The sequence below is a fragment of the Solea senegalensis genome, linkage group LG18 (assembly GCF_019176455.1).
Source record: "Solea senegalensis isolate Sse05_10M linkage group LG18, IFAPA_SoseM_1, whole genome shotgun sequence".
Classification (NCBI taxonomy): Eukaryota; Metazoa; Chordata; class Actinopteri; order Pleuronectiformes; family Soleidae; genus Solea; species Solea senegalensis.
The window spans coordinates 10,029,028-10,042,735 of NC_058041.1; positions in this window are offsets into that span (position 1 = coordinate 10,029,028).

Genomic DNA, 13,708 nt, shown 5'->3' on the forward strand with positions numbered 1-13,708 from the left:
CCTAAAGCTGGTGAACATATCAGCACCTCTGCAGGCTCTAACATATGGAACGTGACTCCTGCATCAGGGGGCTTTTCAGCGTGAAGCGCTTTGTGAGAAAGAGTCAAAAGTCCCTCGCTTGCCGGGAAATCGAAAACATGAGGGCGCTTTTTTTTTCTTCTACAGGAAGGGGAAAAATGCGGCTTTGATATCTTTTAAGTGTTGACAGTGTAAGGACACCTTATCCAGCAACCGCCCTCCCAGTGGCTCCTCGAGCAGCTCCCAGCGCAACAGAGACTTCAAACGAAGCGCAGGTTATTCAGTGTAATGGCAGCGCGAGGAGGAAACAAATGCACATGTTGTACTCCCTTTATTGATAGAACATGCTAATACAATTGCATTTGTGACCTCCAAGGAAAAAAGGACCCCGGCTTGAATATAAATGGCCCCCAGGATCTCAGTTACCTTTGCCGTTACGGACGGCAAAATAAGATCCAGGTGTCAACGTGTAACTATCACAGACTCTTTAGCTGAACTACAAAACCACTCCACTGTACATCCAAAACAAATACGGTTGTGTGTGTCGCTCGGCGGTCAGAGGCTGATTTGAAGCAGCAAAAGGCTGCAGTTAGGCCGTGGGGCGGGTGTGGGAGTGAGAATGGCAATGGAGCATGAGAATAGAAACGAAGCCGGGGTTTTTTCATATCAGACTAATAAGAGTCATATGGAGAGGAACAGGCATCAGCAGTGCACACTCGGGATTGATGTGGAGAGCAGAGCGAGAGATCGTGGCAGCAGTGTTTTTCTTGCGCTCCTGCAAAAACAGACACGAGCAGTCGATGCAAGTAGCAGCCGCTCCATAATGCGCGGTTCTAGAAATGAGGAACATAGCTCTGATAGTGACGCCGACGTACCAGCATAGACCCAGCGCACTTAACATACATTTCATCCACGTGAACGGCAAAGAAATTGGCTTTTAAAATCGAATCCATTTTTGATTGTAATCGAGTTTTACGTAAATGGAGACACTTAAGAGTTTGTTGTTAAGGACATAAAACATCGGAGGCTCTGTCTGATCCCTTTTCACATGGGAACTGCTTTAAGATAAAAAAAAAAACGAATTTCCTCGCAAATCCCCAAACAACAATATTAGTTTTAAACCAGCAAAGCATTTTATGTCATCTCAGGAGAGCACCAGTGGCCAGAAGTATAGGAAACACAGGAAGGATTTAGCACTTGTGCCAAAAAACTGAGAGAGACAGAGAGAGAGAGCTGAAATGTGTTCACGTAACATGCACAGAAAATGTGTGTGAGTGCAAACACGGTGTTTACTTTGTTCCCCATATATGCTCACAATATAAATTTTTAGAACACATACGACGTCCTTCCAAAGTACAAATACTTTGTTACTGTACTTAAGTACACAATTCCCGTATCTGTACTTTCCTTTGTTATTTATACAGTATTTCGAGCAACTTTTACTCCACTACATTTCCTCTAACTATCTTTGTTCCTCGTTACTACCAAATAAAATCAGAAGAAGAAGAAGAGTTGGTATTATGGTCTGTATTCATATAGAGCTTTCCTCGTCTTGATGAACTGCTTTACACTGAAGTTTTACCATTCACACGCTTCAACATGGGTGTGTCTTGCTCAAGGACACATGTAGACTAGCAGAGCCAGGAATTGAACCCACAACCTTCCAGGTGAAAGACAACTCTTGCCCTACCACTGAGCCCCCGTGGCTCAATCCTAACTCCTCATTTTTTTAACCTCCAAAGTACATTTCAGATCATAAAATGACTTTTGATACTTAAGTAGAGTAAATGTCATATACTTTAAGACTTTTACTTAAGTAATATTACATAAAAGTGACTTCAACTTCTACCAAAGTCATGTTCTGGTAAGATACTTCCTTGACTAACTATGATATTGCTTTTGTTTATACCTCGGTGCCGTGAAAACAACCAGATGCTTCGTACTGTACAGGCTCCAAAAATAGCAGCGTGTGTTCAAATAACGTCTGTTTTAATAGGTTAAATAAAGTGAGCACACAGAGCTCATTGTGAGCCGTATTTGCAGACTATGTAATGCAGTTATATAGCATAGTATTATAGATGTCCAGCTCTTGGCCGTGGCTCAGGACGTAGAGCAGAGCATCTAATAATTGCCGAGTTTATTGTATTACTGGTTCCTCTTGCACACACATACGCCAGCATCTGCTTGGATAAGACTTAGTTCACTTCCAGTTGGCCTGCGTAATCAAGACCAGCACCTTCAGTGCATGTGTGTGTGTGTGTGTGTGTGTGTGTGTGCGTGTGTGTGTGTTAACAGTTAAGGTTCTGTCCGGCTTAGGGTTGACCGTTTACTTTTTCTGTCGACAATATCCTTTTCCTATTTGCTGACAGAGCAAAGTCTTCCCACATGGATCGTTAAAGCTTTGCTTCAGCTCGTGATTGAGTTCTGCGAACGTGGGGAAACCCCAACAACTACATGTGATGCAGCATCAGCCTGTATATCTGTGAGAAGGGGATCTGTTGCATCACTTGACATTTTTCTGCGATGACTGGTGTTTTGAGAGGAATATAACAAGGCCAAGACAAAAGCAGCGGCTAATTACTGTGTGGGATTGGAATAATAACTCTAGTAACTTCCCTTATATTGAGGCCAATATGACCTTGGGGCTGAAAAATTGACTTTTTCAGTTGTCGGGATGCTGACTGACCATGTAAGCTTTCGTTTTGTATTTAAATCCCTCACTTGACACGAGTATAGCGCTCCACAGATCCCATGGTGCATGTAAGTTAGTTGGCCAAACATTGGGTGTATCAGGAATATGTCTTTTTTGATACATTCTTGAAGTAAATCCTTTAGAGGCTTTAAAGTTGGTCGGTTCGGTCGTTGACTTAACCAATCCGAAGCCAGCTCTTGCTGTTACTACACATTTATTGGGCTTTGTGAAAGTCTTAGACTATGATCATAACTCACTAATCTGGCTTATAGCGGTGGCTGACGTAACTTCCCCCTTTCACTCTCAGTGATCACATTCACAGTTGACCTTTTCCTTGCCAGGGAAACCATTTCCAGAGGAAAAATGAAAAAAGAACCTTTTTTTTTGTATCATTATTATTATTATTTTTATAATCCAAACATGCATAGTTTACATGACATTCAGCCAGGAGGGCAAAAAGACAAGTGTACAGACAGCTGATGCAGCAAATCAGGGATCTGCAAGGTGATTCATTCACCTGTTAAAAGGCCAATAGTGAGACAAACAAATGGGACGCAGCCAGAGAGTCCTGGATCAGGTTTGGCCCGACTGAGCCAGCAAATGACTCAAGAGCAGGTTTCTGGTGAACGCAGAGTAAATCAAAGAGGACGAAGATTGTGCAGCAATGGACCATGAGAGCAGGTGATTTTATGATTTAATGCCATATCACATCATATCTTCATTTCTTCTTGATTTATACACGTTATACTAAAGTCAAATCTGTTGCGTTATATTATATTATATTATATTATATAGTGTGTGGAATGATAAATAAGACAAAGATTTAATGAACTTTTTGCCCACACAGGATTACAGGCCGTGAACACAACACTAACAAACACACAGCAATCACTGGGAGTCACGTGTCAGGCACTGACTCTGCTTTTAGCCGGTCACCCGCCAATTACCGAGCAAAATATGTAGCTCGTTAGCTGCTACGTGCTCCACTGTTCACTTTGACAGTCTGATTTGTGGCCCGCTGAGCACGAGTCAACTGAAAACAGCTGCCTGCTGCTGCCAACGGGCGAGAACCAAAGTGCAAGACACTAAATACAGTAGTTAGGGTTTGGTAGAATATGAAATCTCTACAATGTGTTTTCCATAATATCTATGAAATCGCACTGTGATCGAGTCGTGCGATATCACTTCTTATCTCTAACAATTATCATGACCGGTTTTAGAAAATTAAACGGACTGTTATCCATTGTCTTGAGTAGTTGTGAATTTAGTGTGTGTTTTTATTTCATGTTTGTAACTTTATGATTTTGTGATTTTCTATTTTTATGATGTGAATCACTTTGTGCTACATTTTTACCGTACGAAAAGTGCTCTATAAATAAAGTTTGATTGATAAAATGGATTAGGGGTGGATTCAACATGGTTTCAAAACAGCCTACTCTCTGTAATTTCACTCAATTATCTGTTTACTGTGTTGTCCTGTTTGTTTGTTTTTGTGTCCTTGAGTGTTGGAAAGGCACTTATAAATAAAATGCATTATTGTTATTATTATAAGGCAAAAACAATAGTCATCTAGACCTAAAATGGCAGTGGTTTTGAAATAAAAGTGAACTGAAATGATCTTAACTTACAATTAGTTTATCATGATGATCAAACTTTCTGTGTTGATGAGAGTACAAAGAAGTTTTAGTAAAAAGGTAACATACTAAAACAATTCAAATATAGACGAATAAATATTGAACGATAAGATGCCATAAAGCTAAATGCTAATGCTATAGTGAACACCATATAATGATAAGGTCTATAGATTAATTACAAGTGAAAATGACCTATGACTGTAGTTGGAAACACGCACAGTAACACACTTGATTGTCATCTGTGGATGTAATAACATTTATTATTGGATTGGACTTTAGTGTGTGTGTGTGTGTGTGTGTTACTGCTGCCTGGAAGCTATCGAGCAGCAGCAGCAGCAGCAGCAGCGGCAGCAGCTGTGTTTGGTGGTGGTGAATCACAAAATACAGGGCGTGTTTTGGATTCAACTCTCGGCCCCAACAGCTCCATCCAGATGCTGATTGTCAGTTGGAGAAGTCTGCTTTCTCTTGATCTCGCAACCTGTTTGGTGGATCAAAGTGGACGCAGAGGTGATGCGGCTCAAGTATTTACGTCCATGGCAGGTGTTTGATCTCAGGAGTATTTTGTCAAAAGACGGGATCGTCTGTGAACACATGTCGGTGGGCGTTGTGTTTTGGAACAATAGAGCATGATGTAGTCACACTGAGTGTAAAAAGATAAATGGAGATCTGATTTTTATTGTTTGTAGACATGTTTTCTAACTCTCATGTGGAGGAAAGAATTACACAACCAGCACGGGTAAAACTGCTCACCAGAGGGAAGGTGGCAGGTCATCCTGGTGCTGGTTTATCTCTTATTAACAAAAATAAGGGATAAATATAGTTCATGTCAACCTTGAACTTGTTTTTAATTATTAGGAGCATTGTTAGTAGTAGCTCTTATCACTGCTGTAATGTAACACATGGGGCAAAGTGTCTTGCTCAAGGACACATATAGACTAGCAGGGCCAGGAATTTAACCCACAACCTTCCAGTTGGACGACAACTCACCCTACCACTGATCCACCATTGCTCAATCCTAACTGCTCACTTTTTTAATACTTTTACTTCTAAAACTTAAGTACATTTTATATCAGAGAATGACTTGTGATACTTAAGTAAAGTAAATGTAATTTACTTTAAGACTTTTCCTTAAGTAATATTTTAAAAAAGTGACTTCAACTTCTACCAAAGTCATTATCTGGCAAGATACTTTTACTCAAGTATCCCTTTATACACGACTGGCTATTATAACGCGATACAAAGGGAAGGAAACTCAGTTCTAGTATCTGCTATATCATCTATATTGTCCTTTAGTTTCAGAAACACGAAACAGGATGTGATTTTTGAATGGAAGTCTATAGGAAAATAGTTCTTTATTGATTTATAACATTTATTGACTCAATTATGGCAATTATGCTTCCATTTAAAGGAAAACAGACCATATATTTAGCATATGAGTGGGCAACTGTGTGATTGACAGCTGGTATTATCTAATAGGAGCCTTGTTGCATGTGATATATCTGAATTTCTGAATGCAAAATGTCAAATCATGAATATCGATGTAGTTCAGCTTCCTTTTTGTGATATCTGGTTGCCATGTGGAAACGTTTAAGCTCAATTTACTCATTAATTGCAGATTTTAGTGGTAAACACAGAAAATTAGCCATCACGCGAGCAAAGAACGAAGGTGTATGAAAGCGTTCAGGGACAGTTCAGGTAAACGCTGACTCTCGTGCGAGCTCAGTGGAGCGATTCAAGTAATGATGGGTGTGTGTGAAGGACAAAAGCAGACACTTGCTGGTCTTCATTAGGACTGGGGTCGTTTTCCATGGCTCGCAGTCAGGGATACAAGGCGAACTTGTCGTTTCTGGGCAGAAAAATGAAGGTGGATGATTCGAAGCAGACAGAACTCTGCCTGTGGGCAGGGTGTGAGAGTGGATGCTAGAAATCAACAGGAACAGTTTGACAGTGCAGAGTCTTTCCTCTGTCAGGCCTCTCGCATTTGTCGCCACGTGCTTCTGCCAAGAAATGTTAATGCCGGAGTGATGATGTCATAAAGTGTGGATGTCTGATAGAGTAGTTGTCGACGCAGGTGGACGTTATTGGTTGTAAAAATATCACCAAAACTGTATGAACTCTGCTTTTGGCACGGTGGGTTCTCGCTGCTTGGCTGCGTTTGGAAAATGGTTTTCACAGAGGTCAAATATCATTTCCACGCTTTTTCCATGTTCATCATTCAATTATGATGAGGAATTATTGAAGTCCCAGTCAGATGAAAAAGTGAAGGGACTGACTTTGTGACAATCTCTGCTTTTAATATGCAATTGTTAAAGTAAATCTTCCACCTAAACGGCAGCAGATCTGGTTTGATGCCATTTATCAATTTCCTATTTAATATCTCAACTTCATCGGTTTATTTTGAACTCTACGATACGAGCACTGATGAGCACTTTGTCCACAAGCAAATGAGCACAGTTCCAGCTCATGCAGGACATTTTCAACACCACACTTCCCTCTGGGTCACTGGATTCAGAACCCAGTCGAAAACATGCAAAAACATTGCTGCTTTCCCACATTGTTTTAACTTGAAATGGAAAAAATTTGTGGACTTCACAGCGGTGGACGAGGTTCTCTCTTTTTTTGCAAAAACATCCTGATATGCAGAAAATATTTTTGTCATTCTGGAGCAGCACACGGCTGTGTGTGTGTGTGTGTGTGTGTGGAGTTATGAGGGCAGAGCATGTTTGACTGTTTCTTTGAAGAGACATCAGTCATTTCTGATGTCATGCCCAGAATTAAAAATGAGTTTGACTCCCGTGACAGTGAATGTGTCTTTTTAATGTGACTGCTTGTGGAGGGATTGAGGGTCACACTGATGTAGATTGATTGTTGCGTTCTCACTTCAGGCCGAGGACAGAGTGCTGCAGTGAGTGATTAAATCCAGGCCCTACGCTTGGACGCTTCTGGGGCAGATTTTCCAAGAGCAAGGGACTTGGCGCCGGGGATCCTGTGTATTTTCCACCCTGATCTCTGCTTGGCAGAGCTCTAAATAATAAAGCTCCTCTTACTGAGCTGCCTGGGGTTCCCTGTGTACAAACACAAGCCCTGCCCAACCCCCCCCTCAAACCATCCCTGCTGCTTTAACGTGACCTGCCGCCATGGGGGTTTACCCCGCACACCACCAAGCTCTCGTCCTGTAGCTGTGTTTATAGTCAGCCCCCACTTACACACAGGTCAGGCAAAATTGGTTAATTTGAAGTCATTTTACAGGGGACTTAAGTGCACAATACATACATCGCACACATGAAAAAACATCTGAATCACATCTCACGCGAGTGTACACTACAAGTCAATATTCCACACTGTTGTTTTTAATTGCATCATGCAGTCACGTAGGGTGTGAGCCCAGTATAATCATGGAAATGTAGCGAGCTGTGATGAAATGTCCATTCATGTGGCCATGCGTGGATGTGTGTGTTTATTTAACTCCTGTGCAGGTTAATCTGGGTCCTCAAAGCCTGGTGCTGTGTGTTGGTGCCAAAGCTCACAAACCTCCTGTGCTCTGATCACACTGCCAGCTTTGAAACCTGAGGCGCAGAGAGAGAGAAACCTCCTCCCAAAGCCCGGGCCCAGGCCTCTCCTGCACTCTGAAGGAAAGTTTAAAGGTAAATCAGATCCCCACACACAAACTATTGCATGAATGCCTGGCTTGTCATCGAGTGTGTGGCAGAAGAAATGCATTATGTTGTTGGTCATTACAGTGAAACGTCACTGACAGGCACCTTTATAAACCTCTTTAATAGAGATCCAGCCACCGAAACGACTGCGTAGGCGCGGGAGTGCGCTCTGAAAAGCCAAAACAGTAGCTCGGGTGTGGAGGAAAAAATTGGGTGACTTTTCCATTTTTAACCAACTGAGCTGTTTCTCCCCCGAGAAAAACAATAAAAATGAAAACAACCTCAGGGAAAACTGGAAGAAATGAGTCCACGACTGCGGCAGAAGCTAATCAACACAACCACAACACACACTGGTTAGTAGTTTCTATGCTGCAAACCAAAAAACATCACTCAGACAAACAACTTCATTGAAGCTTTTATATACTTACGGAGGAAGGAAGTGTGGTGGTGTGACATAGTGACACATCGTCAGTGTCCTGTGTTGAGAAGAACACACGGACATGCAGGCTCAGTGAGCTCAGTGAAAACACGGCTGCCAGCTGGTACACGCCACTTAACAAAAGGCTCATCTGATTAAATCTACACCAGCTGTGGTAAGTGTGTACTATGTTCAAATAATGGTTTTGCCCTTTTATCTCTCCATGAAACGTCCTCACGTTGAAGTTTGTGTCCCTTTGTCAATCCTCACTCTCCTACACCAAAGGCCATAGAGACAATGTTAGCTCGCAGGGACACAAAAACTGCAGGTTTACTCTTCATTTGGTGAGTTTATGTCACTAAGGTAAATCCAAACAAAGGCTTACAAACGTCACACTATAACACATTGGAGGCAGCAAATGGCGTGTCAGGATGTAAAATCACAGATTTTCTCCAGGGACTTTGGTGCAGGGGAGCGAGGATGATTTACTGTACTTTTTAGAAGTAATAAAATACTTTTACTTCTGTGTTTTTAGAAGTAAAAGTATTAAAAAAGGGAGGAGTTAGGATTGAGCCAGGGTGGCTCAGTGGTAGGGCGAGTTGTCGTTTAACTGGAAGGTGGTGGGTTCAATTCCTGGCTCTGTTAGTCCATGTGTGTGCTTGAGCATGACACTTAACCCCATGTTGCAGCGTGTGAACGTGTGAATAGTAAAACTACAGTGTACAGCAGCTCATCGAGACTAGAAAAGCTCTATATAAATACAGACCATAATACCAAATCTTCTTCTTCTGATTTTAGTTGGTAGTGACGAGTAACGAGAGTAACGATATAGTTAGAGGAAATGTAGTGGAGTAAAAGTAAAAGTTGCGAGAAAAAATCAATAAAGTAAAGTACAGATAGGTGAATTTTGTACTTAAGTACAGTAACAAAGTATTTGTACTGTGTTACATGACAACACTGGTTTTAAGTGAGCCTTTTGTTAAGTTGCCATCATCTCAGGGAAAAAAAAACACAGAACTTTCACTTTAATTTGTCTTAACTCTTCTGTACCTGGAAAACCAAACACATTTATGATTTGTTATTTGTTATTTCAAGCACTCATTATCTAAGAAGGTGAAGAGGCCACACACACACACACACACACACAGACACACACTCGAAGAAATCGTTATCAGGTGAAGAGGAAAATGCCGGTACCAAGCACAGCTCCTCTGGCGTTGAGCCAGTGTTAAATATCAAAAATCTGTTCAGGCTTCACAGGAGCACCTCCCTTCTCTCTCTTTTCTCCATTGTGAGACACAACAGCGTCTCTATGACACACAGAGCAGCCATTCGTGTGTGTGTGTGTGTGTGTGTGTGTGTGTGTGAGTGACACACATCTACTTTTCTCTCCTTTCTCTGTACAGTTGTTTTGATAGCCTCCTTGTTACTTGTGATTTGTACACACGTCTTCTGTTTTTCTCATCTCTACAAAATGATTTGGCTTCATCTACGGCATGTCTCATTTCCCCCGCCCGCATGCACACACGCACACGCACATGCACACGCACAGCTCCTCGCTCTGTCACCGGCCCCATCAATGTCTCTACTGCCGTTCAAGCAGGCAACACAAACAGGAGGCAACACCTCGGCCTCCACTTCATGCCTCATGACCGCGATGGCTATCATCACGGCTCCCATACCAACTGGCAGCGTTATTGGCAAATTTATGGTTTTAATTCTAGTTTGTAACTAGCTTTTTCGTGAAGGCCTGCAATCTCGTCCCTAAGCCTCATTTGACATAAACAGCACACAGCTGATTACAGAATACTGTTTTCCTCCCACCTCTCTTGACAAACTAAATATAGTGTTTATAATTTTAACTGTGTATTTTGGGTTTTGTGGGTGCAGGAAGGATCATGGTGTGGATACTTGATAATATCTGTGAAGCGCCAGCGGGCAGATAGGATCAGCCATGCTCAGGGCAATGACGCACTTTACCATCATGCAACTGCATTGCAGAATAAATCATTATGCTATGAAGTGCTATGTGTGTGTTTTTTAATTTATTTACAGGGCTGAGCACCATGAGAGTAAAGTAAGACATTACCCATACTGTGGTGATGCTGTAAGACTGTTAAATCGGTCACATTGTCATTACCACAAGGCCGCATGTCGTGATATACATGTCATGAAATACCATTCACACTCAAGTTTGCTTGGGTTTTCTACAGGAATGCTCCAAATGTAGGGAAATACACAAACACACATACATACATTGCGGAGATAAGAATGCATGAATGAATAGACATAAAATTTAAAGTTAAATTAAGTTCCCTCAATTATTTAGAGACCATAACCAAACTATTTTAGGAAGTGCAGGTTATTTGTTTATTACCATCACTGTTATTATTGGACACCACTGGAACTAGTGTCGTTATAAATCAAAAGAAACCAGTGCACCCCCTGTTGGCCGTTCCAGAGAATACAGGTTTCAAGCACTTTTGCATTGGCTTCACATTACAAATGTGGGTCGGTAGGTAAGTAGGTAGATAAATACTTGGTCTGTTGCAAATTTTCAGAGAAAAATGCCTAAAAGAGAACTTCTAACCAGTGATAGAAATATTGTATCTGTTACTCTGCCTGAGTACATTTGAGTAAACCAAAGAGAAAAGTGAAATTTCACCATACTAACAATGATTCCATGCACACAGATGCTACTGATGCCCTCTTGACTACAAATATACCAAAGTGTGATGATAATTCAGTAGCTTTCAGAAGGACTACAAAATGGCGGCAAAGCCATTTCTAAACATTCATTTCATACACTTACAATAAACATTCGGACTTGTTTTGTGAGTATTAGGGTGTTTACTTTGAGCAACAGTTAAAAAAAAGAACAATTTTGTTTTGTTTTACTGTGTTTTTATAGCGGATGAATGCGACGGTCGAAGTGATAGGGCTAAAACACACACAGCAACAGATAGAAACACAGTGTAGGTTTCACGCACTGTGGCATTGGCTTCACCTTACAAACGTGGGTAGGTGTGTAGGTAGATAGATACTTTACTTGTCTGTTCCAAGTAAAAAAAAAATAAAATAAATGGCTCTATGAGGCACACAACAACAGAAAAGTTTTACACGATGCTTTGCTTTGCCCCTCGATAACAAATCTATTGAACAAATATCAAGATGTAGAAAAACATCTAATACTCCCTCTAACCTTGTACCAAAATCTAAGGTGATCTGCATTAAAGAGTCACACTTATTGAAGATTTTGAAGTGACAACAGACGAGCAAAATGCCTCGGTATGATGAACAAAGCAACTGAAGCACATGCACAGTAAGTCCTTCCAAAAGTCCTGAAATGTCACATGTGAACAAGAGGCCTTATTCAAACATCCATGTCGACATGTCAGGAGTTTCCCCCCCTTTAATGACCTTCCTGTCTGCAGTTCATATATTCCACGTTAATAAAAAAATCATAAAATGAGGGAAACTCTTCGCCGTGGTATAAATAGCGTTGACACAACAAATGGCGGATGATGTCAGCGTTCTTTATGGAACTGAACACTCTTCTGTTTTTGTTTCTGATTTTTCTCACACCACTTCTTCTCCGCGAGTATTTCGATGATAATAATAAAAAAAGCTCCTTTTTTTTCAAATCATTTTGTTGCTGAACTTTGTGCATTTACTACCACCTCAGATCCCCTGCCCTGATAGTACTGGGGGAAAACCCATCATGATAGAGAGCTAAACAATCAATCTATGGGAAGGATCAGTCATTAGCTAACTACAAAACAATGAGATCATCAGAGGATCAGTCAGATGAGAACTGCTTTTTGAGTCCTGGCCTGAAGTCAGGATGAGCTCATGTCAGAGCTGCTCCAAGTCAACTTGATCTCCTCATGCCAACGAATGTTAAACGTCATTTATTCAAATGTACAGCTTGTTTGGCTGTGTTCACACTACAGTATATTTATTTGATGAAACCATTCACTGGACACTAATATCATATATAAGTGTATAAACTGCCGCAGTTTTTTCGTGTGTTTTTTTTTCTTCCTCTTGCAATTCTCATTTAAGTCCATCTGGAGCTCAAAGGAGAGTCAACGCTGTTTGTACATGACAATGCTGCCACCAAGTGACCAAGAGGGGGAGAAACCATCCTGCATGTATCTCATCCTTTAGACACATGTAGCTGTATATACTTACGATGGCATTGTCTCATTTGTTAAATGGGTTCCTTTAAATAAGGAATTGTGCTGAGAGAAACTTCTAACATCACCTTTTCCAGAGTCAAGGCAATATTTGGGAACAGTGATCGACTCATGTTGACTCTGTTCACACACAAAGAAGCACAAAATCGCCTCCACCAGCTGAGGAAACTGTCAGCAATGTAACCCTAACCCTAAACCATTTTTAGCTCTGGTTTACAACTCACTCATACAATCCATTCTTACTTTCAACATCTCATCCTGGTACAGATCTCTCTCCATCAAACACAAACTCTCCTGAATCGTTAATCAGGCCACACAAATTATTATTGATTCACCACTAACACCACCCTCTCCATCACTCCTTCCACTTACTGCCATCAGACAAACACTATTATTTCTATCTTGTGAGTTTGAACGTGGCTTAGCTCCTTCATATCTGCACACTCCTCTACAAAGAACTAAAAGCCACTACGCGCTTCGCTCGTGTGATGTTCTCCATCACATTGTTCCTCATGTTTAGAGCAGAAATGGGGGGAAAAGGAAGCGCTTTTCCCTCCTTTTCCCCCCATTTCCCTCCAAAAAAACGGAATGTCTGTCACTGATTGGTGCAGAAAAAGTACAACAGATCACATGTGTTAAATTTGACTGAAGTGCATTTGAAAAAAGAAAAAAAAGAAGAGGAAAACCCGTCTAGATCTTCCTCTTCTGATGCACCCCAAGTGTGACCTGATGTTGCGTTTCTAGCGGCAACGTGAAATGTTTACGGATTTTCTCCTGTAATCTACGGTATCTATATTGTGATAGTGAAATGCCGAAGCCACATATGATACTACATTCTATATCCAACCCCTGATGTGGATTAGGGGTAGTAAACCTGACTTTATTGGTTTATGCTTTTACAACTGCTCGCAGTGTTTCTCAACCCTGGTTCTCGGGACCCACTGCCCAGCATGTTTTAGAGGTTTCCCCTGCTCCAAATAAATTAAATGGAGTAGGTGTGTTGGAGCAGGGAAACATCTAAAACATCCAGGACCAGGACTGAGAATCGCTGGTCTATTTACTCAAGTAGTTTCACTGAGAGATTAAAAATA